The 27,724-nt window shown below is 44.6% G+C and overlaps 1 long non-coding RNA gene across 1 annotated transcript; it reads left to right on the forward strand.

Moving 5' to 3' along the window:
- The first annotated feature begins 2,182 nt into the window (after window positions 1-2,182).
- On the forward strand, window positions 2,183-7,713 carry LOC142871398 (uncharacterized). The gene is made up of 2 exons (XR_012919647.1): window positions 2,183-2,418; window positions 7,266-7,713. It is a non-coding gene; the product is annotated as an uncharacterized LOC142871398 (long non-coding RNA).
- The last annotated feature ends 20,011 nt before the right edge of the window (window positions 7,714-27,724 follow it).

Raw genomic sequence — 27,724 nt, forward strand, 5'->3', positions numbered from 1 at the left:
TTACCTATGTAATGTGCCTTGCACAGTCCTGGGTTCAGGGTATGTGCGTAGTTACAAGTATGCACACATTCTGGCAAAAGAACGTTCCTCATTCTCTGTGGGCTCAAGTCGCTGCCCCAGCACGTGTTTCTATAACAACAAAGGCGTTGCGCCTTCAGGTGGGCGCTTGTGCGATGGAGACTGGATACAGTGAGCTCCAGTTCTGCTTTGCCTGTGGTCTGGCGAAACCTCCCTCTTTTGGACGCAAATTATCCCCTCCCACTCTCCACGTGGCTTCATGCTGGCCGTAGGCGCCGGGCAGTGAGCGGCGTCTCCGCTGTCCCGGCCCGCGGCGGCCGGGTGTGAATCCCTGGCGCGCTTCTCGCCCGCGCCGCGCAGGTCGAGGGCCCGCCCCTGGGGTCTGGCCGCAGTGGCCCAAACCCGGGCGCGTGAGAGGACCTGTGCTCTCCGCGTGCCCTCGGCACTGACCCGCGCTCCGAGGTGGGCCCGGGGCTTTCGTCGCAGCGCGCCCTCTGCTCGCAACTCTGGCCTCACGCCGGCCAGCCGCCCCATGAAGCCCAGGAGTGCGCGTGGGCGCGTTCCCCGGCCTAGCGCTCTCTCCCGGGGCCGGATCAGGGTCAAGGTCTCGGCTCCGGCCGCTCGCAGCGCCGCCCCCTGGCGCTGAGCCGGCGGGAACGTGCGGGCCGCTCCAGCGCGGATCTTGCGCAGCCGGTTGCCCCGCGGCCAACCGGGCGGAGACTGGCCGCCCGCTGGGACCCCGCGGCCAGGAGGGGCGGAGGCCGCCGGCTGGGCTGCCGCGCTGGTGTGCGCCCTGCCGCCTGTGTGTGGCCCGCCCCGGCCCGTGGGCCTGCGCTCTGGCTGATCGGAACAGTTCAAGACTACTCTCCCGATGCTGCTTGGACTGGAACAGGGTCACAGGCTCCATGTGCTCAGCTGGTGATGCAACTGTGGACGAGAGCCAAGCTCTCCTGCAGGCAAGGCCTGGGCAGGCAGCCCTCCAAACCCACTGGGGAGTGTACTTCTGACTCCTCCCCATGTTCGCACCCCGCACGCCTCTGCATCCGCTCCTGCTCCCCAAACTTCTATTTTGAAGATAAGCATGAACTCTCCTGGCTCTGATACCCCCACCTGCTGAGTGTCCACCTGCACGGACCTGGGGTTGCTCTACACGTGTTTGCACCTTCTCGCTTTATCCACAGACTTTGGGCTTTGGCATCCTGCTTCCTCCTCCTCCTCCTTCTCCTCACTATCACCCAGTTTTCTGCAGTGACAAATCTCCCCCAGTCCCTGCATCAACTCCACGCCTAACGTTTGACCCTGGTCACTGTTCAGGCTCACTTTGCTCCTTCAGCTCTAACCCTAGTTTTCAACTCTCATAGCCATCCTTATCTCTGTTTCCCAGTCTTCACAATTCTCTGGCTCTTTCTGGCTCTCTGTTCCCCCACCCTCACTAACCTCCATCCTTAACATGCCCCCAGTGCTGCCCTTCCATTCCACAGCTGTCCTGATGGTCCCTGACTCAGGTCTTCCCTCCGGAGGCCCCTCACTGTCCCAGCCAAGCGTAGAATGCTCTCTTGCTGGAGTTTGTGTGGCCTGCTGGTGTCCTTGTGGTGAGACTCCAGCTGCTGCCTTGTCCCAGGCTCCCAAACGCCAGCCTACACTCTCACTCGTGTTCACAGAACTGTTGATGGAGTCCAGGGGCTTGGCAGGAACCTCTTCCTGTCCAGCAGGCACACTGTGGTCCACAGAGCAGATCTAGGCTCCTGCTGCTTCTGCTCAAGAGATTGGAACCCCATTTCTTAATCGCACCTGTCTTTGAGGGTCTTGCATCCTCCTGGGCCCTCCTGGGGCAGAGACCATACTAGCCTTGCTGGTGAAGGAGGAGGTGAAAGGAATGCTACTGGGTCAGCTAAACATTCCCACCAAGAACTGGTAAAGGAAACAAGGGCTGGTTTGATCCTCAGAGTCTCGGCTGCCCCTGTTTCCTAAAACAGTGGCAACATCGCTACTTTCTACCTACTGGGTATATTAAAGGACCCCCATGAGGGAAAATCATCATCCTTCTTCCCAGCTAAATCCTGCCCCTTCCATCAAGACCCAAGTCCCACACAGCTGAGGGCTTTAATTAGAGCCTGCCTTTATCACTTGCTGTGGTTTTTTCTGTCATTGCTATTTCCAGAAAGAGACGGTGATGTCAACTCTATCCCTCCGGTCAGCTCCAGAGCACCCACCACATCTTGGGCTGGACAGCGAATCACATGCCAGGGGAGGCTGGGCCTGCTTTGCAGGGGCAGGATGTGTGCAGTGGATGCATGCCCAAGATGTGTGCTCACAGGCCTCTCCTGCCCCACGAGGCTGCCACAAGGCTGTTCTTGGCCTATCGCTGAGGAAAACACAGTGTCCTGCCTCTGGATGAAGGTAGGAGTCCATCCTTTCAGGGATACTAAAACGGTGCTTCCCACATTTTAGGATTTCTTGCACCAGGAAAAACACCGGAGGAAGGGCCAACAGGGGGTAGGTAACTTTTTACTTTGCCAAGCGACTTCATTAAAAATAACTGCCATCTACGAATCCATCATTTCATTTATAAACAAACTTTCTAATTCCAGAAATATGGGAATGACATCATTTTAGAGTTAATAACAAATTTTTGCTTTCTTTTTACTTTTTTTTTTTTTTTTTTTGAGACAGAGTCTCGCTTTGTTGTCCAGGCTAGAGTGAGTGCCGTGGCGTCAGCCTAGCTCACAGCAACCTCACACTCCTGGGCTCGAGCGATCCTTCTGCCTCAGCCTCCCGAGTAGCTGGGACTACAGGCATGCGCCACCATGCCCGGCTAATTTTTTATATACATATCAGTTGGCCAATTAATTTCTTTCTATTTATAGTAGAGACGGGGTCTCGCTCTTGCTCAGGCTGGTTTTGAACTCCTGACCTTGAGCAATCCACCCGCCTCTGCCTCCCAGAGAGCTAGGATTACAGGTGTGAGCCACCACGCCCGGCCTTCTTTTTACTTTTTGTTTTGGAATAATTTAAAACCTACAGAAAATTTGCAAGAATAGTATAGTGAACTATTGTTCATAAATCTTCTCCCAAACTTATCAATTACTAATGTTTTGCTATATTTGGTTTATGATAATCTTTCTCTCTATATACATACAGATGCATAGGGAGATAGTATGCACACAAGAAAGAGAATAGTCTCTATATACATAAATTTCTCTACTGAACCATTTGATAATAAATTGTAGACATTGTACCCTTTACCCTGAAATAATGCAGTACAATCATGAAAATCAGGACATTTAATATCATTGGTGTTAATACAATATTATAATCTATGTACCTTATTAAAATTTTGCTAATTGTCCCAATAATGACCTCCACACTACTGCTGTTCCCTCTTTCTCCCTCTTCTCCCTTCCCCTTTCTTTTCCTCCTCCTTCTCTCACTCCTCCTCCTTCTCATTTCTTCTTCAAATTGTTGTTTTCTCTGGTGTAGGATCTACTCCAGGATCACACATTGCTTTTTCTTTTTTTTTTTTTTTTTACATAACCTTGGAAGACAGTATACACGTTGCTTTTAGTTGTCATGTCTCTTTAGTTTTCTTGAATCTGGAACAGTTCCTCGGTCTGTCTTTGTCTTTCACAACATTGATGTTTGTATGTGTGTGAGACAGAGGGAGAGAGAGAGAGAGAGAAAAGAACAGGGCAGTTATTATGTTGAATGTACTTAAATGGAGCTTTTCTGATGTTTTCTCATGATTATATTCATTCAAGTAATGTATTTTTGCCAAGAATACCACAGAAATGATGCGTCCTGTCTCAGTGCATGACATCGGAAGGCACATGACATTGGTTTGTCCTGTTTGAAGAAGATGTTAACTTTCATCACTTGGTTAAAATGGTGGCTATCAGGTTTTTGCACTGTTAAATTATTATTTTTCCCTTTGTAATTAGTAAATAATTTCTCAGGTGAATGAAGTAGTTTTTTTAGAGATAGGATCTTGCTCTGTCCCCCAGGCTGGCGTACAGTGGTGTGATCACAGCTCACTGCAGCCTCAAGCTCCTGGGCTCAAGCTTACTGCCTCAGCCTCCCAAGTAGTATAATAGCTGGGAACTATAGGTGTAAGCCACTACACCCGGATAATTTTTTTATTTTTTGTAGAGGCAGGGGGTCTTTCTATGTTGCCCAGGCTGGTCTCAAACTCCTTGGCTCAAGCCATCCTCCTGCTTCGGCCTCCCAAAGCACTGGAATTATAAGCATAAGCCACCACACCTAGCCAGGGAAAGATTGTGTGTGTGTGTGTTTAGATTGATTTTAAGTTTTTTATGTTGTTGTTTAAACTGCAGCCTCGATGCTTCTCCTTGTTATCTGATGGGATAATGGTAGAACTGATTTTTTTTTTTCTTGGAGACAGAGTCTTGCTCTATTGCCCAGGCTGGAGTACAGAGGCCCAATTGTAGCTCACCGTAACCTTGAACTCCTGGGCTCAAGGAATGCTCCATTCTCAGCCTCCCTAGTAGCTGTGACTATAGGCATGCACCCCAAATGCTGACTCATTTCTTTTATTTTTTTGTAGAGAGGGGGTCTGGCTATGTTGCCCAGGCTGATCTCAAACTGATCTCAAACTCCTGGCCTCAAGCCATCCTTCTACCTTGGCCTCCCAAATCACTAGGATTACAGGTGTGAACAACCACACCTGGCCTACATTTCAATTAGCTTTCCCTAAGTTATACTGCAGTAACAAACAGCCCAAAAATCTTAGTGGCTTACAGACAAAGGCTTATTTCTCACACATATTTGTCGGCTGTGGTCCTCGGTGGTTCTGCTCTGTGTTAGAATCTCCCTTCTAGTATCCAGGCAGGAGACATAGCTTATATCTAGAACCTGACATCCTCATGGCAGAGGGAAAAGAAAGTGATAGAAGCCAGCCATAGTTCATAGTTCGTAAGGCTTCTGCAGGGAAGAGCACAGTCATCGTCACTCACATTTTATTGCCCAAAGAAAGTCATTTGACCATACCTACCTTTAATGGGGCAACAGAGTATATTCCTCCTACAAAAAGGTGTGCTGCAAGCCACATAGCAAAATGTATATGAATGGGCCGGGCGTGGTGGCTCATGCCTGTAATCCTAGCTCTCTGGGAGGCTGAGGTAGGCAGATTGCTCAAGGTCAGGAGTTTGAGACCATCCTGAGCAAGAGCAAGACCCCATCTCTACTAAAAATAGAAAGAAATTAATTGGCCAACTAAAAATATATAGAAAAAATTAGCTGGGCATGGTGGTGCATGCCTGTAGTCCCAGCTACTCGGAAGGCTGAGGCAGAAGTATTGCTTGAGCCCAGGAGTTTGAGGTTGCTGTGAGCTAGGCTGACGCCACAGCACTCTGGCCCAGGCAACAGGGTGAGACTCTGTCTCAAAAAAAAAAAAAAAAAAAAAGTATATGAATGTATAACCACCTCACAAGAAAGGGTAGAATACAATCAGAACCAGTAATACCATCAACTATGGTACAACTGTTTTATAAAGGGCCTTTGGACCTAATTTCCAATTTACGTAAAACACAGGGGCAGAAGGACAAGTTAAACAACACAATGAAGAAATAATCACTAAATCCCAAATGCAGAACATTCTGTGGGAAAGCTGACCTGGAGTCTTCAAAAAAGACAATGTCTTGGGAAAAGAAAAGCATAACTATTCTAGATTAAAAGATACAATTCATAAGCTTCGAGTGAATCTTCTGGTTTTTTTTTTTGAGACAGAGTCTCACTCTGTTGCCCAGGCTAGAGCAAGTGTCATGGCGTCAGCCTAGCTCACAGCAACCTCAATCTCCTGTGCTCAAGTGATCCTTCTGCCTCAGCCTCCCGAGTAGCTGGGACTACAGGCACGCGCCACTATGCCCAGCTTAATTGTTTTCTATATATTTTTAGTTGACCAAATTAATTTCTTTCTATTTTTAGTAAGAGGGGGGTCTCACTCTTGCTCAGGCTGGTTTCAAACTCCTGAGCTTGAGCTATCCACCAGCCACAGCCTCCCAAAGTGCTAGGATTACAGGCGTGAGCCACCACACCTGGCCTTGAGACAGGGTCTTGCACTGTCTCCCAGGCTGGAGTGCAGTGGCGTCATCATAGCTCTTGCAGCCTTGAACTCCTGAACTCAAGTGATCCTCCCTCTTCAGCCTCCCCAGTAGCTGAGACTACAGACATGTGCCACTACACCCAGCTAATTTTTTTATTTTCTATATAAACAGGGACTCACTATGTTGCCCAGGCTGGTCTCGAACTCCTGACATCAAGTGATCCTCCTGCTTTGGCTTCCCAAAGTGCTGGGATTATAGGCGTTACATCTAGTGCCCAGGCTTGAATATAATTTTTTTTAAAAAAAGCTGTAATTAGGAACAATTGGGTAAATTTTCATACAACTAAATATTAGATGATGTTATAGAATTATAGTTAGTCTTCTTAGGTGTAATAATGATTTTGTAGTTATGTAGGCATATGTCCTTCTTTTAGGAAATGCATGCTAATATATTTAGAGGTGAAGTGACATGATGTTTGCAATTTGCTTTCAAAAAGTTCAACAGAAAATGTAGTAAAATGTTGAAAATGTTGAAGCTTAGTGGAGGGTATGGGGTGTTCGTAATACTATTATTTCAACTTTTCCGTGTTTTTGAAATTTTTAAAAATAAAAAATTGAAAGGAAAGGTACAAGTTCTGTCCAAAAAGTATCCAGCCATGTAATATGAAAAATAGAGATATTTATTGAAGAAAATACAATTGTTATCATATAATTATGATTAACAAACACAAGAGACATTGTACATAGAACAATGACATCTCAGTCCCCTTCAAAGTAGGCACCTTAGGACCTCACACAGTTTCCCCAGCGTCTCCTTTTTTTTTTGAGACAGTCTCACTCTGTTGCCTGGGCTAGAGTGAGTGCCATGGCATCAGCCTAGCTCACAGCAACCTCAAACTCCTGGGCTCAAGCGATCCTTCTGCCTCAGGCTCCTGAGTAGCTGGGACTACAGGCATGCGCCACCATGCCCGGCTAATTTTTTTTCTATATATTTTTAGTTGGCCAATTAATTTCTTGCTACTTAGTAGAGACGGGGGTCTCGCTCTTGCTCAGGCTGGTTCCGAACTCCTGACCTTGAGCGACCTACTTGCCTTGGCCTCCCAGAGAGCTAGGATTACAGGCGTGAGCCACCGCGCCCGGCCATCCCCAGCATCTCTTAAGCTAATCTGTGTACTTTCAACATTCTCAGGTGTTCTGCTTGTTGCAGGCCTTCCAGGATGTGGATCACTTTCAACAGATTCTAGACCATCTTTGAAGCATTTGTGCCACACTTTTATTTGCGTTGCACTCATTGCATCATCCTCAAAACCCTTTGAAATCATCCAAATAGCTTCCTCAGAAGAATGCTCAAGCTTAATGCAAAAATTTGATATGGCTGCTGTACCCGCTCAGCCATTTTGAATGTGACGGCCACACTGCGCACACTCCCTCAGTGGTGTCTGGCGCCCCACTGACTAGCACGGAGAAGGCATCGTTGTTCACGCATGCGCATCCCGGTCCACTCGCCTTGCGGCCCAGGTTATATCGATTTCAAGCAGACCGTTCTTGTTATGTTAACAATGGCTGGATACTTTCTGACAGACCTCGTCTATAGGTGTAATTGTGATTAATAAAAATAAAATTCACTTTTAAATGTTTCTGAATATACAGTATTTGTTATCATTTGTAAGTTTTCTCTATCAATTTCTGCTCACTGTCATATAAGAGAAGGTCCTTCATCTTTTTATTTTTTAAAAAGGCTCCTAATTCAGCCTTTCTAGAAAGTCTTGGTTAATATACTATAGATGAGAAACACCTTACAAACTTCACATCCACTTTGTGTTGGGAATTCACTCAAGAAAATAACCATGAGCTGGCCCAGGGGCATGAGCCTGTAGTACCAGCTACTTGGGAGGCCAAGATGGGAGGATCATTTCACTCCAGAAGTTCCAGCAAGACTCCATCTGTAAAAATAAACAAAACCAAACAAAAACTATGCATTTCAGTAAAGACTCAGCAGCAAGGATGTTCAGTCCAGCATTCTTTACCTCATTGAAAAAAATGTTCAACAATAGCTAGTTAAATAAACTAAGGCCCAATCATCCAAAGAAAGGAATATAATACAGCCATCAAAAATGGTGTTGTAAGATCAGCCATATGTTTGATAATAGTTGAGTCTGGGTGATTTGTATATAGGATCCCATTATGCTAGACTCTCTATTTAAAAAATTTTTTGAAATATTCCTTAATTTAAAAAAATGTGTTGCAGAACAAGTAGAAAAATATTTGTACAATATATTTAGTTTATGAAAAAACAGCATATACTATATAATACCGTTTTTTGTTTAAAAAGGAAAAAACTTAGAAACAAGACTTTAAAATGTTTCTTGAACATATAGCATTTTAGTATAGTCTATGTCTATATAGACTATACACCCGAGTACCTAACCTTAGTTATCTCAGGAGGTCGGATTTATAGGTAATTTTTATTATTTTCTTTTTCCTTATTACTACTGTTTAAATTTTATAAAGTGAACATGAATTACTTTTATGTTAAGAAAGAAACAATAAAAATGATATTCAAAGGAATGCTACTGAATAACCAAATATTTTCTTCCCAAGGAGCCCCCCTGAGGGTTCCAGGGGCCCTACCCAGAGGTGAGAACATCGCAGACCACAAGGTGGCAGTGCTGCTTGCTGAGGCTGCCCGCGGGCTGAGCACCCTCTGCCACACCCCTGAGAGTGTCCTTCTCCCCTAGGTCCCCTCCTACCCCAACACACAGGGCGCTCCCTGAAAGAAGAGACAACCTGGTGTGCATGGCTTCCCCTCCCCTCTTTGCACCTAGGCCGGGGAGTGGAGATGACAAATCAAGAAATGTCCTTCCTTGGAGGAAACTGGGAGGCTTTACCCAACAACAATTGTCTCTAGATGTAGCATCAGCAGCCAGATTCTGTGTGTGTGTACAAATGTGTTCTTAAAAATGTATTCTGCGTGTTTTACATCATTTTCTTGGGTTTTTTTGTTTATGTATTGTTTAGAACCTATTCTTTCATTTCAGAACAATAATATGAATACAGCAAAATGTTGAAGAAAACACATTTGCATTTACTTTGTACCCAATTCTATTCATATTTTCTTCAGCTTTTCTGTCCACACATTGTTTATCACATTGGAAATCCTTTCTATAACTGCCTTTGAAGCAGGATCAGTGCACTATACTGATACAATTTCAGCAAATATCAACCAATGTGAATGCTTAAATAGCATTATTTTGCATTCTGCTCTGTGAGCTTATAATAAAAGTACTTTCCTGTTGGTCCGAGTGCAGTGGTGTTTACAACTAATTGATCACAACCAGTTACAGATTCCTTTGTTCCTTCTCCACTCCCACTGCTCCACTTGACCAGCCTTAAAAAAAAAAAAAAAGTACTTTCCTATACAGAACAATAATGTAACTATATTTATAAAATCATTTTCCAGTTAAGAAAATGTTTAATAATTTATAAAAATGGAAATTTGCACAATCTTTTTTTACAGTTCACCTAATTGTTGTAAAGTGTAAAATTCAGCCAGGCCCAGTGGCTCATGTCTGTAATTCCAGCACTTTGGAAAACCAAGGCAGGAGATCACTTGAGCCCAGGAGTTTGAGACCGACCTGGACAACATAGTGAGACCCTGGCTCTAGAAAACATAAAAAAATTAGCAGGCATGATGGTTCAAATCTGTAGTCTCAGCTACTCTGGAGGCTGAGGCAGGAGGATCACTTGAGCCCATGAGTTTGAGGTTGCAATGAGCTATGATGATGCCACTGCACTCTAGCCCTGGCAACAGAGCATGACCATGTCTCAAAAATAAATAAATAGGCTGGGCGTGGTGGCTCACGCCTGTAATCCTAGCACTCTGGAGGCAGAGGCGGGCAGATTGCTCAAGGTCAGGAGTTTGAAACCAGCCTGACCAAGAGCGAGACACCGTCTCTACTATAAATAGAAAGAAATTAATTGGCCAACTAATATATAGAAAAAATTAGCTGGTCATGATGGCGCATGCCTGTAGTCCCAGCTACTCAGGAGCCTGAGGCAGCAGGATTGCTTCAATCCAGGAGTTTGAGGTTGCTGTGAGCTAGGCTGACGCCACGGCACTCACTCTAGCCTGGACAATAAAGTGAGACTCTGTCTCAAAAAAATAAATAAATAAATAAATTTGATTATGGTGATGTTGTAGAACTCTGTGACTATACTAAAAAGCATTGCATTTTACACTTTTTTAGATTATTTTTTATTTTTTAAATTTTTTAATTTCTTTTGAGTATATACCTAGAAGGGGAATTGCTGAATCACATGATTTAACCTTTTGAGGGACTGCCAGGCTGTTTTCCAAAGCGGCTGCAGCATTGTACATACCCAGTAGCAATATATGAGGGTTCCAATTTCTCCACATCCTAGCCAACACTTGTTGTTATCTGTCTTTTTAATAATAGCCACCCTAATGAGTATTAAGTGGTATTTCATTGTGGTTTTGATTTGCATTTCCCTGATGGCTAGTGGCCATTTTCATATCTTTTTTGTAAAGATGTTTATTCAGATACTTTGCCCTTTTTTTTTTTTTTTTTTTGAGACAGAGTCTCACTTTCACTTTGTTGCCTGGGCTAGATAGAGTGCTGTGGCATTAGCCTAGCTCACAGCAACCTCAAACTCCTGGGCTCAAGCCATCCCCCTGCCTCAGCCTTCTGAGTAGCTGGGACTACAGGCATGCGCCACCATGCCCGGCTAACTTTCTCTATATATTTTTAGTTTAGTTTCTATATATTTTCTATATATTTTTAGTTTCTATATATTTTTAGTTAAATTTCTTTTTATTTTTAGTAGAGATGGGGAGATGGGGTCTCAGTGTTGCTCAGGCTGGTTTCAAACTCCTGACCTTGAGCAATCCACCCGCCTCAGCCTCCCAGAGTGCTATGATTACAAGAGTGAGCCACCATGCCCAGCTCTTTGCCCATTTTTTAAATTGGGTTGTCATTTTATTATTGAGTTGGAAGAATTTTTATATATTCTAGATAGAAGTTCCTTATCAGATATCTGATTTCACATATGTTATGCCACATTTTCACTTTCCTCGTGGTGTCTTTCGAATCACAAAAGTCTTTAATTTTTATGAAGTCCAGTGTATCTATTTTTTCTTTTGTCACTTATGCTTTTGCCTACCCCAAGGTCACAGATGTTATTTCTATACTTTCCATATATTTCTTCTAAGAAATATATAATATATAGGATGTGAGGTAGGGGTACAACTTCATTCCTTTGCAACTGGATATCCAGTTGTCCCAGCACCATTTGTTGAAAAGACTATTTTTTTCCCCATTGATTGTCTTGGCACTCTTGTTGAAATCAATTGACTGTAAATATAAAGGTTTATTTCTGGACTCACAATTCTATTCTATTGCTCTATGTCTATCTTTATGCTAGAACCACACTGTCTTGATTAGTAGTAAGTTTTAAAATTGAGAAGTGTGGATCCTCCAACTTTGCTCTTCTTTTTCAAGATTGTTTGGGCTATTCTGGGTTCCTGGAATTTCTATATGAATTTTAGAATCATCTTGACAAAAATTTCTACCAAAAATCTAGTTGTGATTTTGCTATGGATTGCATTGAATCTGTAGATAAATTTGGGGTGTATTGGCATCTTAACCATATTAGGTCTTCTGATCCCTGAACATGGGATGTCTTTCTGTTAATTTCGATGCACATCTGCTTTTTAAATTGTAATTCTACTGGGCAGGAAGCTAAAATATCAGACAGATCTGGCATTCTCAAACATCTGGTTACCTTGAATACATCCCACTAAGCATGTAGATGTCACTCAGCAAAGCCTGAGGATGACAATCTCCACCATTGCAGTACAGATAGTTGTTCAGAATAATTTGGAGTTGCTGCCACAAGCTGCTCGTTTTCGACCATAAGAAAACTTGGGTAAGTCTTCTCTGGATTTACCTTCCTTACCTGTGAAAAAGAAACCTGACTTACTTCAGTGAAAATGTGTTGAATGAAATTTTTTAAGTTATAAAAATAAATAGACAAAATATTTGAACATTTGATCATTAATGAAGATATACAAATAATCAATAAACAAATGAAAATATGCTCAGTATCATTAACCAGCTGAGAAGTGCAAATTAAAGCCACAATGAGACACTTACCCACCAGAATGGCTAAAATTAAAAAGACAGTATGAAGCACAGATGAAGATATGGAGTAATTGGAACCCTCATTCACTGCTGGTGGGAGTGCTCATTGGGACAACCACTTTAGGAAACATATTGGCAGTGTTTCTTAATAAACATATATACAGTTAACATATATAGCAGTAGTTCCACTCTGTGGTATTTACCCAAGAGAAATGCAAATAAATGAAAACATATATTCACAGAAAGATTTCTACATGAATGCTCATAGCAGTTTTATTCACAATAGCCAAAAACTGGAAACAACTCCAATATCCAATGACAAGAGAATGGATAAATAAATTGTAGTATATCCAATACAATTAAAGACATGTCAATAATTAAACAGAGAAAATCACTGATACATATAACATGCACAAGTCTTAAAAAATATTATGCTAAGTGAAAGAAGCCAGATGCAGAAGAGTGTGTACTGTATAATTTCATTTGTATTGAATTCTAGAACAGGCAAAACTAAGCTATAGTGACTGCAGATCAGTGGTTGCCTGGGGCGAGTGGGCTACAAAGAGGCAGGAAGGGACACTCTGGGGTGATGGAAAAGCTCTGTCTTCACTGGGGTGGTGATTATATAGGTGTATACCTTTGGAAAAATTTACCGAGCTCCCGTTAATGAACTTGATGTACATTAAAATTAATATACTTAAAATGGGTACATTTTATTGTATGTAAATCATACCTCAATAAAGTTAATTAAAAAATAATAAGTCCACATTTCAGATTTGGCTATTACAAGTACTTCAGCTACTGCCCTCTCTTATCTGTATCAAGTGGTTTGCTAACTGTCATAATGAATCCAAGAGATGGATTTTCTTTGGTGAAAATAAATTCTCATTGATCAATAAATTAATAAATGCCCTTCTGGCTGGGCGCCGTGGCTCACACCTGTAATCCTAGCACTCTGGGAGGCCAAGGGGGGTGCTGATTGCTCAAAGTCAGGCATTCAAAACCAGCCTGAGCAAGAGCAAGACCCTGTCTCTACTAAAAATAGAAAGAAATTAATTGGACAACTAAAAATATATAGAAAAAAAAAATTAGCCGGGCATGGTGGCGCCTGCCTGTAGTCCCAGCTACTCGGAAGGCTGAGGCAGGAGTATCGCTTGAGCCCAGGTGTTTGAGGTTGCTGTGAGCTAGGCTGATGCCAGGGCACTCACTCTAGTCTGAGCAACAGAGTGAGGCTCTGTCTCAAAAAATAAATAAAAATGCCCTTCTCGGTGCTGTTGTGAGGACCAAATGTAACACCGCATGTACATGTGCCGTGATGGGCTTCACAAGTAACCCTGGGCTTGTAAATCAGAGATGCCCCCAGCCTTCCAGCTTGTCCAGCCTCCCTGAAATCCTGACCTAACCTCCTCAGCTATCCCTCTTAGCTGTCTCCTGCCAGGGTCATGGCTTGCTACAGTCACTTCCAGGCCACCCTGTCGGAAGGGCTGGAATCTCTCAAAGTGTGGCTGGGCCCCACTAGGACCTGCCTTCCCTCCAAGAGCCTAGGGGATTGGCATGGCCTTTTGCCTCTTAGCCCTACCCTGCACGCCCAGGATACCCTTTTCTCTGACTGGCCTGGGAGTCTGTAAGCTGCCCACACTGCACTAGAGTCACACAGAGCTCATCCTAGCAAATTGGAAGTGAATTGAGGCTTTTTTTCTTCTGAAGTCCCCCTAAACTACATATGTCTCCTAAATTTCTGAATATTCCAAAGCCACACTGTTTCATACCCATCTCCAAAACCTTAGGGAAGCCTGCCAGTCCTCTTCAGGCCACTGCAACTGACCTTGCTACTCTTTTTTTTTTTTGAGACAGAGTCTCACTTTGTTGCCCAGGCTAGAGTGAGTGCCGTGGCATCAGCCTAGCTCACAGCAACCTCAAACTCCTGGGCTCAAGCAATCCTCCTGCCTCAGCCTCCCGAGTACCTGGGACTACAGGCATGCGCCAACATGCCCAGCTAATTTTTTTCTATATATTTTTAGTTGGTCAATTAGTTTCTTTCTACTTAGTAGAGACGGGGGTCTTGCTCTTGCTTAGGCTGGTTTCGAGCTCCTGACCTTGAGCAATCCGCTCGCCTCAGCCTCCCAGAGTCTTAGGATTACAGGCGTGAGCCACCGCGCCCGGCCTGACCTTGCTACTCTTAAGTGACCTGTTACCCAGATCCCAGTGTTCCTCTGACCTCACCCTGGCAGGACACTGGGGCTTCACGGGGTCCTTAAAGCTGACTCTACCTGACAGCCTTTGTTTCTCCCTTAATCTTTGAGTGCAGAGACCCAGGACTTTCAGGATTCAGCCACTTGCTCAGGGAATACTGGCTGGCACTGGCCTGGCTTCTCCAAGACATAAAAGCTACCCACCCACAATGTGTGGCCCACCCAAGGCCCAGGTGGGAGCTCAAACTCTGGTGTCTCTCCTTAGGTATAAATAAAACAATGTCTTGAATAATTGCACATCTTGTCCTTAGCTTTTTTTGTCCCTGTCTCTGCAAGTTACCTTAAGTGGTGATTCTGGGTGGTTGGGTTTTACTGCTCTTTCCCACGGAGAGAGCAGGACAACGACCCCTCCAGCAACGACCTCTCCTGCAAGCCGCCTGGTGTATGTGTGGGCTGCTCACTGCGGCCTCACTGCACACAGTGTGCGCCGTGTGGACCAGAGCCAGGGGAAGTGCAGCTGCGCATACCCTAGGCATACACAGTCGACAGTGCTCACTGTCCTTCCAGAACCTTTTTTTAAATGAAAGTATGTGGGCTTGTTTATAAGTGTGTGTTGAGGTGGTGATTATTTTTTTAAAACAGGCTGGCCTCATACTCTTTCAATTCAATAAATATTTATTGATTAGCTACCATATGCCAGGCACTGTTTTAGGTAATCGAAAATAATTCTGTGCCTTGCTGTTTTTGCTAAAATATTTCCATGTCAGTACATAATGATCTCCGTTATTATTTTTGATACTTGCTTGGTGTTCCATAGCATGGCAGCATCATAACTCCACAATTTCTTTAACTAATTTTAGACATTCAGATTGTCTCCATAAACTTTTCTATTATATATGACACTGCTATCAATGCTATAGTCTTATGATCTTGTACACATTTGTGAATATTTCTAAAAGACTCCTATAAGGGGAACTGCTTAATTAAAGCAAACATACTGAATATTCCTAATTGTTGTATCAGGTGCTATGGTTGGAATATTTGTCCCCTCAAAAACTCATATTGAAATTTAATCCCTTGGGCTGGATGTGGTGGCTCACACCTGTAATCCCAGCACTTTGGGAGGCTGAGATGGGAGGATCACTTGAGCCTAGGAACACAAGGTTACAGTGAGCTATGATCACGCCACTGTCTGGGTGACATAGTGAGACTCTGTATCTAAAAATATAAGTATTTGGTATGAATGAGCTCTAAAAAAAAAAAAAAAAAAAAAAAAAACATAAAAATATAAGTAAAATAAAGAAGACCTAAACAGCTGGGCATGGTGGCACATGCCTGTTATCCCAGCTACTCTGAATGCTGAGGCAGGATGATTGCTTGAACCCAGGAGTTCAAGGTTACAGTGAGCTGTGATCACACAGCTGTACTCCAGCCTGGGCAACACAGCAACACTCTGCCTCCAAAAAACAAAACAAAACAAAAAGAAATTTAATCCCCAATGTGTCAGTGGGGATTGAAAGGTAGAGCCTTTAAGAGGTGATTGGATCATGAGGGCTCTGCATGAATAGACTAATTCATTCATGGATTAATAGGTAATGAATTAATGGGTTATCATGGGAGGGGAACTGGTAGCTTTACAAGAAGAGGAAAAGAGACCTGAGCTAGCATGTTAGCATGCTCAGCCCTGTCACTAGCGATGCCCTGTGCTGTCTCAGGATACCATAGAAAGTCCCCAACAGCAGCCCTTTGACCTTGGCCTTCTCAGCCTCCGGAATTGTAAGAAATAAATTCCTCTTTTTTATAAATTACCCTGTTTCAGGCATTCTCGTATAAGCAACAGAAAACAGGTTAAGACACCAGGTATCAGGATGGTACCCATTTCTTCTGCTCCTACCAGTGTGTGAGAGGGCCCTTCCTCCTACTCCCCCTGGCCTCTCTTCAGAGAGTTTGTCCGTCTGATAGGCTAAAATGGGCAATAAGCTTTTCAACAGAAATTAGCCTCAGCAGTCAGGACCGATTGAGCAGCTTCTAACCTTCAGCACAGGGCCTTCCAGAGCAAAAATGAAGGGAGGTAAAGCTCTGGCTGCTCCCATGGGTGAGGTTCAGAGTTGACTACCACTTTTGTGGTCACTCATGTACTTTTCACATGCATGTTTCTCTTTATCCTTTACCCTCTAATAAATGTCATTATCCCATTTTCATAGATGAGGAACCAGACAAGAGAGGCTGACACCATCTGGGGGATGGTCATGCTGGAGACTCAGACTGGTGGGGGGAGGGGGAGAATGGGCATTTATTGAAACCTTAAAATCTGTACCCCCATAATATGCTGAAATTAAAAAAAAAGAAAAGAAAAGAAAAAAAAAAGTAACAAAACCAGGGAGGAATGGAAGTCTGAGGGTGAAGGTAAGCATAGCAAAGGCAAAGCCATAATTAACCCCAGGACTCGGCTGGAACCAGGGCTGGGTCTCCGAGCCAGAGCCAGAGCCGTGGGGGCTGGGGGAGGAAATGACATGAGATTCCTTCCCCTGGCCTGCAGCCTGTGGGACCTGCTCCGCCTGTGCTCGGAGCTTGTCCTGGCCAGGCACGAGGTGAAGACTACAAAGGGTCCAGGGGCCCCAAACACAGGGAGAGGAGGGACCTGGGTCTGGTAACTTGGAAGGACTGAGGGAACAGCGGGAGGGCCGTTCCCCTGGTGATGGGAGAGGTGTGTATGAGTAGATTATAGAAGGCAGGCCCTGCCCACAAACTAATGGCAGACTTCTTCCATCCTCTGAGCTGGCTGCCACTGCAGTCACCGGCCAAGGCCCTCAGCACAGACCTCATTCCTCAAAAAGAGAAAAAGAGCCCCCAGCCCCAAACAATGCTCCTGTATTTTGGCTCTAACCCGAGGAGTTCTGGGGACACAATCTTGCTGAACCCACTCTGGCTCCAGCACTTGCCAGTTGGTCCTCAGAGCTCAGCAGTTTGAAGAAATATTTTCAGTAGATTCTGGGAGGGGAGCCAGGAGGCAACAGTGCCTTTCCCTTGAGATCCCGTTCCCTGAGGAAGCTCAGCTCCAGTGGACATTCCTCCAGGGTCACATTCCTCCAGGGTCCTCTGTGACCTACACGCACAGGATTTCGTTCCAGGGACGGGAGCTGCTGCTCCGCAGGGGTGGCTCCACGCCAACTCCTCCCCCCACACAGCCTCCGGTACAATCCCCACTCCCCTGTGCCAGGTGTGACAGACAGGCTGTCAGGGGGAGCTGTCCACTGTCACGTGACAGAACCGGTGCTTTGCCGGTGTTTGCAGGGAGGGGTCCAAAGAAAACAGAAAAGGGCTCTGCATCCTGAACCTAGTGAAATCGTGGACCAGGATCTCTGAAAAAGAAGTTACATTTCCTCAGCTTTTTTATTTGTAAAAATAGTAGAAAATCTACCCTTTGATTATGTAAGAGAATGTCTTTCTTTTTAGGAAATACATATGTATGCAGAGAGAGAGAGAAAGAGAACATACGGATATGGTAACGTTGGTGAATCTGGGTAAAAGGTGTTTGCAAATTCCTTGTACATGCAACTGTTCTGTAAGTTTGAAATTGCATCAAAATAAAAAGGGACAAAAAAGAATTACAAAACACAAAGGAGCACTTAAAACAAATTAATCCTCATTCCCACCAGACTAGCCCATAATGGATTTAATTTTTGTGTGGATTTTGTTTTTATTTTTAATATGAAAAGACATTTTATTATCATTTTGCTATGTAACATATTAGTCCATATACCAGATTGCACTTTCTCAGATGGCAAATGAGAAAGAGGATAACATTTCTCTTTGATTCCCCAAAGAACCTTAATATTATCTGTTTTTTTGAGGATCCAGTTTTTTATGAAATCTGTGATACTGTCCATGGAGGATACCAGTGGCGCTTTATAGCAAAGAACATTTTGTTCTAGCATGGGTCCTTGTTCTAGCATGGGTTCTTGCTCAGGGTGCTCACTATTTTCTTCTACTCTAGTTTTTAGCACTTGATCATTGTTTCTTCATGACTGTGCACAGGATCTGGCCGAGGGACAGGTTTTGTGTGTTCATATGCAATGTCCACAGAAGGGTGGGAGCGTGCCATCATCCTGCCATCAGATGTCAAAGCAAGCTGCACTTTGCAATGATAGTCATCTGGAAGAGAAGAACACATAGATTTACAACAAACCAATATAAAGCTCTGTTTTGGGCCGGGCGTGGTGACTCACGCCTGTAATCCTAGCACTCTGGGAGGCCGAGGCAGGTGGATTGCTCAAGGTCAGGAGTTCAGAACCAGCCTGAGCAAGAGCGAGACCCCATCTCTGCTATAAATAGAAAGAAATTAATTGATCAACTAATATATATAGAAAAAATTAGCCAGGCATGCTAGCGCATGCCTGTAGTCCCAGCTACTCAGGAGGTTGAGGCAGGAGAATTGCTTGAGCCCAGGAGTTTGAGGTTGCTGTGAGCTAGGCTGACGCCACGGCACTCACTCTCGCTGGGCAACAAAGCGAGACTCTGTCTCAAAAAAAACCACAAAACTCTGTTTTGGATTGGAAATAAATGTTTCAAGATAGTTCTCTTTGATATCACCCATTTTACTGCTGCTACTGTCATGGTGTAGCAAGATGCTTATCAGGTAGTATGAAGAAAGATGTTTTGAAGAGAAACTGTTTTTAAAACCTGCTTCTAGGCAGACCAGTTTCCATTCCTGCTTAACAGCTCTTCACTGTGACCCACTGTCTTGTCTCCTCATTTTTTGTATAGATTTTGAATTATTTTTACTCAGTTGCAATCATGGATAAGTGTGTAGTCTGCCTTTTTTTTACTTAATGTTAGTCACAAACTTTTTCCATACTGCTACACATTCTTTTTAATTATCATTTTACTGATTTATAATATTCTGTGCCATAATTCGTGTTCCCCTGTTGATGGGCATTTAAGACGAAGAAGGGGGCCGGGCGCGGTGGCTCATGCTTGTAATCCTAGCACTCTGGGAGGCCGAGGCAGGTGGATTGCTTGAGGTCAGGAGTTCGAAACCAGCCTGAGCAAGAGCAAGACCCCGCCTCTATTATAAATAGAAAGAAATTAATTGGCCAACTAATATATATAGAAAAAATTAGCCAGGCATGGTGGCGCATGCCTATAGTCCCAGCTACTCAGGAGGCTGAGGCAGCAGGATTGCTTGAGCCCAGGAGTTTGAGGTTGCTGTGAGTTAGGCTGACGCCATGGCACTCACTCTAGCCTGGGCAACAAAGCAAGACTCTGTCTCAAAAAATAAAAGACAAAGAAGGGGATTGATGACAGTCCATCATGAGCTCTTACCAGGTGCTGCCCACCGCAAGCTGTGTACAGGCGTTATCTTATTTGACTGTCACGATCCTGCCATGCCCCAAGCACTGTTCTAAAGCCTTGGGAACACATCGGCAAATTACATAGACAAAAGGGAGCTTACATTCTAATGGGGAGAGGGGGTGGAGAATGTACAATAAAGAATATACATGATAAATATTATGTTAGAAGGTGTCAGGTAATATAAAAAAAATAGAGCAGGGTAAAGAGAGGAAGGGAGTACAGAAGGAGAGGGTGTTCCATTTTAAATAGAATACTTGGGGTAGGCCATATTGAGACGTTAACGTTTGGGCAAAGACTTGGAGGAGAGGAGAGCAAACCATGAATAACACATGGACAAATAAATGAACAAATAAAATGACTTTTATGATACATTCTAACTATGTCATTAGGAAGCAGGCATGAGAAGGCATTCCAAACTAAGATCCCAAGTTTGGAAAGATAAATTCCAAGGAGAGATAAGATCAAAGTTTAAAAAATCATCCAAAGTGCAGATGGGATGAACAATGACTCATTCCACAAACAGTAGCAGTTGTTGCTCCAGAGTAATTTGAGGGCAAACAAAGAAAGCTGCTTCTTTGCACAGCAGGTGGTAAACACATGAGACTTAGGCCCTTAAAGACAGCACAGGCTGAAAGCATGGGACAGTTTCCAATAAACCCATGGACGCCAGCCCTGGGGTTAGCGATTGAAAGAAATTGAGGATATTTGGAGGGTATCCCCCAACCTTTTGATGTGATTCAGAGTAAAAGTCTAGTCTCTTAAGAAACACATCTTGTGCCATGTTGGGACACAGGATCTTGGTAGGGTGGGTCCAACTGAGTAGCCCAGTTGGCTCTGGATGCATCTCTCTCATAACTAACACTGAAAGTCCTTTACATTCCGCACTTTTGGTGTTTGTTAAACAAAATGCAAAATTGAACAGGCAGAATTATTACATTTGTAGGTTTTTTTAAAAATACAAGAATTACATAGGCTACACTTTTTCAAGCATATAATCACACTTTGTCACCAGGCCAGGATTTGTCATTTTGACTGAAGTATAATCTTTTAACAATTGACTTGCTTAATAAATAATTTCTAACTTAAATGGCCTTTGCTTTTCATAGAATCTTTCAGCCGTAAATATATAAACATAATTTCAATGAAATGAAACTGAAATATGTGAAGGTGGCTTAATATTTAGAGGATTTCTATAGAAATAAAAGCTCAGTTAGTGAAGTTAAATACCTCTTTGCAAATTCATTTTACACACATGGATTGGATTTTTGTTTATTGAGCTTTCTTTTTCTTCTTCTTCTTCTTTTTTTTTTTTTTTTTGGTCTGAGACAGAGTCTCTCTCTGTTGCCCAGGCTAGAGTGCTGTGGCATCAGCCTAGCTCACAGCAACCTCAAACTCCTGGGCTCAAGCAATCCTCCTGCCTCCTGAATAGCTGGGACTACAGATGCATGCCACCATGCCCAGTTAATTTTTTCTATTTTTAGTAGAGACAGGGTCTCACTTTTGCTCCGGCTGGTCTCAAACTCCTGAGCTCTAGCAATCCTCCTGCCTCGGCCTCCCAGAGTGCTAGGATTACAGGCGTGAACTACCACGCCCAGCCTATTGAAACTTTTTTAGAATAGAAAACTACATAAGGCACTACATTTTTTAAAAAAGAAAGGAAGAAAGGAAGAAAGAGAGAAAGAGAGAAAGAGAGAAAGAGAGAAAGAGAGAAAGAGAGAAAGAGAGAAAGAGAGAAAGAGAGAAAGAGAGAAAGAGAGAAAGAGAGAAAGAGAGAAAGAGAGAAAGAGAGAAAGAAAGAAAGAAAGAAAGAAAGAAAGAAAGAAAGAAAGAAAGAAAGAAAGAAAGAAAGAAAGAAAGAAAGAAAGAAAGAAAGAAAGAAAGAAAGAAAGAAAGACACAGAAGCTAATACACGCATAGGATAGCCCTGGAAGGATACACAAAGAATTGGTAATAGTGTCTGCCTTCATGAAGGGAAACAAGGTGACTGAAGGACAAAGTAGGAGACATTTTTTTTATCACACACCCTTCTAGATGTTTTGACTTTTATATCATGAGTATATATTATTTAGTAAAAAAGTAATTTTTAACACAACATTTTAAAAAAGCATTGCTGGCCGGGGGTGCGGTGGCTCATGCCTGTAATCCTAGCACTCTAGGAGGTCGAGGCAGGTGGATTGCTTGAGGTGGGAAGTTCGAGACCAGCCTGAGCAAGAGCGAGACCCCGTCTCTACTATAAATAGAAAGAAATTAATTGGCCAACTAATATATATAGGAAAAATTAGCCGGGCATGGTGGCGCATGCCTGTAATCCCAGCTACTCGGGAGGCTGAAGCAGGAGGATTGCTTGAGCCCAGGAGTTTGAGGTTGCTGTGAGCTAGGCTGACGCCCCGGCACTCACTCTAGCCTGGGCAACAAAGGGAGACTCTGTCTCAAAAAACAAAACAGGCCGGGCGCGGTGGCTCACGCCTGTAATCCTAGCACTTTGGGAGGCCGAGGCGGGCGGATTGCTCAAGGTAAGGAGTTCGAAACCAGCCTGAGCGAGACCCCGTCTCTACCAAAAATAGAAAGAAATTAATTGACCAACTAAAAATATATATACAAAAAAAAAAAAAAAATTGGCCGGGCATGGTGGCGCATGCCTGTAGTCCCAGCTACTCGGGAGGCTGAGGCAGGAGGATCGCTTGAGCCCAGGAGATTGAGGTTGCTGTGAGCTAGGCTGACGCCATGGCACTCACTCTAGCCTGGGCAACAAAGTGAGACTCTGTCTCAAAAAAACACAAAAAACAAAAAACAAAACCCAAAAAGAAACAAATTAATTGGGCAACTAATATATATAGAAAAAATTAGCCGGGCATGGTGGCGCATGCCTGTAGTCCCAGCTACTCGGGAGGCTGACGCAGGAGGATTGCCTGAGCCCAGGAGATTGAGGTTGCTGTGAGCTAGGCTGACGCCATGGCACTCACTGTAGCCTGGGCAACAAAGTGAGACTCTGTCTCAAAAATAAATAAATAAATAAAATAAAAAAGCATTGCTGTTTCAGTACAATTATGTAGTCACCAAAATGACTCTGAAATAAATAATGAATGCTAGTGTTAGAACACATGGACAGGGTCAGGAAAAGTACTGAGTCAAGGATGAAGCCTTCCTCCTAAGTCCTCCCTTTAAATGTAGCCTAGTATTTTAAGTTAGCTGACTGGAAATTTTTTAAAGACTTACTTGAGATACAGCTTATATACCTGACATCGTCAGACAAGGACCTCTGCTCTGATTTCATGAAGCCCACCATATTTGATCTTCAAGATTGCCTTTTCTTTTCTTTTTTAAAAATTTCAGCTTCCAAAATATGAATACTTTAATAATTGTATGAGCCACAGATATGAACACATAATTCACACAAGGCAAAAAGTAAAGAGTATATCAATTCATGGAAAACATCCCACCTGAATAGTCAAAGAAACTCAAACTAAAACAAAGAAATATCTTATTCAATTAGCAATTTGGTCAAAAGTTACTCCCAGTAGAGAAGAGAGTCTGGTGAATCTTGTATATTTTGACATCACTGGCCAAAATAGAAATCAGCCTAGCCCCTTTGTGAAGCATTACGTCAATTCACATAGCCATTTAAAATATTTATGTCATTTTTCCTGGTAATCCCATTCCTGGGAATTTGTCCTGAGGAAATTTTTCCAAAGAAGAGAAAAAGCTCTATGCAGGAAGATGGTTGCAGCAGTATCCATCTGTCTTAGTCAGATAGGGCTGCTATAACAAAATACCATAAACTGGGTGGCTTAAACAACAAGCATTTAGTTTTCACACTTCTGGAGTTTGGAAGTTCAGGGTTAGGGTGCCAGTAGGGTGAGGTTTTGGAGAAGGCCCTCTTTGGGGTTTCAGAGTGTCAATTTTTTATTGTATCCTCACATGATGGACAGAGAGCTAGCTAGGTCTCTGGCCTCTTCTTATAAGGACATAATTCCATATATAAGGGTTCCACTCTCATGATCTAATAATTATAATACCTCCCAAAAGTCTCACCTCCATATACCATCACATCAGGATTAGTATTTCAACATATAAATTTCGGAGGGACACAAATCCTCAGTCCATTGCACCATCAAAGTGAGAAAGTGATGTTAGTCTCGGAGTCAGGTGTCTGGGTCTCAGGGCTTGGCTCTGGGATCTGCCACTTGGCATCTGTGTAGTCTTGGGTTTAGTGACTTGATCTTCCTGAGCCCATGCCTGCCAGGATGGAAGGAGGGAAATCAGAGTTGGAAAGTGCTGTGGGACCAGACTTTGGAGGATCTTGACTGCTAAGCCAGGGACTCCAGGCTCTGTGCAGTCAGCAAGAGAAACATTACAAGTATTTGATCAGAGCTGTGCATCGGAAAGATTAATCCAGCAGTGGCATATAAGAGGAATGGAACGGGGGAGAATGCAGAGGTGGGGAGGCCATTTAGGAGGCTCCTGCAGTAGTCTACACGAGAGGCAATGACTAATTAAATGAAACAGCCCAAATTGTGCGAGTACCTTGTGGGTGATGAGCTATTATCATAAATCTCCAGCCTTCCCGTAGCATCTGTTTTAAAGTCTGCACTGAGCAGAAATATTACAGAATAACACCTTATATTTTTAAAGCCCTTTACAGTTCAAAAAGTGCTTTCATGTGCATCATCTCATTTGATCTTCAAGGTGTTTACAAGTGGATTTTTGTGAAGGAGTTTTCCCAGATATTGAAATCGGGCCTATGGGTTTATAATTTTCAGGGCCCACCCTTCTCTCCTCCTCCACTCAGCTTCCTTTTGTTCAGTCTTCAGGCACTTCACAGTTCTTTATTCCATTTCACTACCAAAAATAATAATAATAATGATGATGATGATGATGCATGCTGAAAAACACACCAGGCGTTTTGCTTAAGTCCCTGCGAAAACAGGTAAATCATCGATGTGCTGGATGTGAGTGCATTTGGTTTATTTAATCATTCCTTCATCTTTCTCTGATCACAGTGGAGTTTCACATGTTCCACCATATGCTGTCCTTGTGATGCTCTGCACACACAAGTGACAGCCCATGAGGGGGCCAGCCTTCCCTCTACGTCTGCCAGGGTGGAAGGAGAAATCAGATTGGGGATGTCCTGTGGGACCAGATGATAGAGGGTCTTGACTGCTAAGCCAAGGACTCCAGGCTCTATGCAGTCAGCAAGAGAAACATTACAGGTTTTCTTGATCAGAGCTGTGCATCAGGAAGATTAACTCGGCAACAGCTCCCTCCAGCTTCAGCCCTTCCCCCGTCCCAGGGAGGGTATCTTCCTCTGGAGGCCCCAAAAGGGTCCCAAGTCACACAGACACAATCTGGGAGCCATGGGACTAGTGATCACCCAGGAGGCCTGCAGCCTGGGTCTCCACTGTGACTGAGGCTTCCTAACTCGGGGCTTCTCTGGCTTCCAGAAGCACTAATGAGCAGGGCTGAGCGGTAATTAAGACTGTGCTCAGTTCCGCATCACGCAGCACAGCTGCAGCTGCCGAGAGGAAGGGGCGGGAGAGAAGACAGGAAGGATGCCCTTAGCCCTCTCCTCCCACTCTGAGCTCACTTGTTCCCAAGGCTCTCTCTAGTGTGTATGTGTGTGTGCGTGTGTGTGTGTGTGTGGGGGGGGGTGTTGGGAAAGCCACGGGATGAGGGAACAACTACAGGAGTTCGCTGCCCAGGGCAGGAGAATGAGTGGTCAGACACCAGCCAGGTGTTGCTGCTCCATCCATCCCAGGTGAGGGGCCAATGGGCCAAGCTGTGCTTTTCTCAGAAGTGAGGAGTCCTCTGTCTTGCAACCAGCCTGGCACTATGGAACCCGCAGCAGGAGGGTGCTCTGATCACGCAGGGGGGGAGGTACGTGACACGTTATACCAATGACTCATTGCTATGCAGGTATGCCTGTTGTCTCTGGGCAGTCTGGGACCTTCTCTGGCTCACATCTCGGACCAACCAGTAGCAGTAACACTCAGTGAGCAGCACCGAGCCAGGCTCTGGAGGTCCAGGGGTCAGTATGATCCAGTCCGTTCCACAGAGCACACTCCTTCCTGGAGAGGCAGATGTGAAAACAGAGACAACTGCTGCAATAGTGACAAGAAAAAGTTCTATGGGGCCACAGAACCGCCTAGCGTAGATTGAGGAAAGCTTCCCTTGGATGGTGGCATTTGAACTGTGCCTGGAAGTAACAGAGAGATTCACCAGAGAAGATGGTTTTGGCAGAGGGAATAGAGTGAGCAGAGGAAGAGGGCGTGGAATAGGGGTGGCCTGTCCTAGCCCAGTGAACAGTCAGGAGCCACGGCAGGCCCTGAGCATGCATGGAGAGGGAAGGGGTGGGGTATAGCGAAGCACCAGGGGTCACAGGCCAGGCAGGAGGAGCAACTGCCGGGATGACCCTCATTGCCCAGCTCACACCACTTCAGGTGCTGGGCGGATGCTCTTCGACTCTATCAGAATCCCTGGGGAGCTGCTCCAGACTCACATGCTCAGCTGGAGGGCCCCAGCCGTGAGCAGAGGGTCTGACAGAAAAGGCAGAGCTGGAGGGAGGGGGCTTAGCACTGGGCTCCAGTCCACGCCTGAGTCCCACGCAGGGAAACAATGAATGGTACAGCGCATGTGTCCTGAGGCCTGGGGGGAGCCTGGCCTCATGTGGGGGTGTCAGAGCACCGATAGCCTTCTTGTCCTCTGCCCACTGCTCCGGGGGACCCAGGTACCTGAAGGTTTCCAGAACCCAGGGATGGGGCAGGTGAGTTCAGTGACATTAATAGTTCTGTAGGGGCCAAACTAAGGTCTAATGACAATCAGTTCCCAAACAGAGACCCGCAACACATAACCTGTGAGCTGGAGAAAAATTAGTCTCAAAAATCCTGGACCTTTAGTAATACTGTGACCACTTTAAATATATGTAAACAGCACTCATTCCAAATCTCCTTTTTGAAATGTGCTAACTTATGACCGCAGAGTCTGCTGTCCCCTCTCCTGCCAGTGTCCCCTTCACCTGTCTGGGTGAAGAATCACCTGAGAAGGTGATTCTCCAAGCGGATTTTGGCTTGTGCTTTGTGTAGCAGAAAGCCTGTGTTGCTGGTGTGTCAGGTCACCCACCTCTTGGCTAGTGAGCGCCCCCTTCCTGTCTTTCCCGAATGTAGATTTCCAGTACACAGAGAGCTTATTTTTCATTCTGACTCTGTGGTCTCGTTTTCCATAGCAGTGTGCCTCAGAAAGACTGCAGTCTCTTGCAGGGCCATGATTTGAAAGTCTGGAAATGGATTCACAGGTGAGCTGTGTTCACCGAGGAGCTAAGCCGAGGCTGCCCTGCACCTCTTGCCTCTCCCTCAAGGGGTCCCGGGGCACCTGTAGGCTCCTCTTCCTGTTGCCTGTACATACGTACCAGTAGGAGAAAGAGGAGTGGAGAGAAATGAGTCTCCTTCACTGGTGTGTATGCAGAGGGTGCCTGTGGGTCCAGGGCAACAATTGATTTGGCTTCCCTTCTTGTCCCCTTGTCAGAGAAGGGACCCTTGGGGTCCAGACCCATCTCTGTCCCCTGACCTGGCAGGCGTGAGCCACAACTGTGGAGGAACCTTCAGAGCTGGGGGAAGCAGAGGGAGGACTGGAATGCCTTTCATTTTCAGAGTCTTCCTTTGGACTTTTGCATTTATAATATTTCTATTTTTAAAAGAATCATTTGCTTCTTTTTATTTTAGCATATTTTCCTCAGAGCAATGAAGGCTTTCGCAATATGGAAAAAGTGACATTTGATCCGAAGGAGTCTGGGGGCGCTCCAAGTGTGGGGAGCTGACCTTTAATAACCACCCATCAGAGCCACGGGCTGGCAAATTGCGAGATGAGGCTCCAGGACTGATGCCTCGTGCTCTCCACAGGTCAGTTCCAGACGGGACCTGCTGGGTGACTACCCTGGGAGCGTGTGC

This window comes from Microcebus murinus, chromosome 6 (genome assembly GCF_040939455.1).
Source record: "Microcebus murinus isolate Inina chromosome 6, M.murinus_Inina_mat1.0, whole genome shotgun sequence".
Lineage (NCBI taxonomy): Eukaryota > Metazoa > Chordata > Mammalia > Primates > Cheirogaleidae > Microcebus > Microcebus murinus.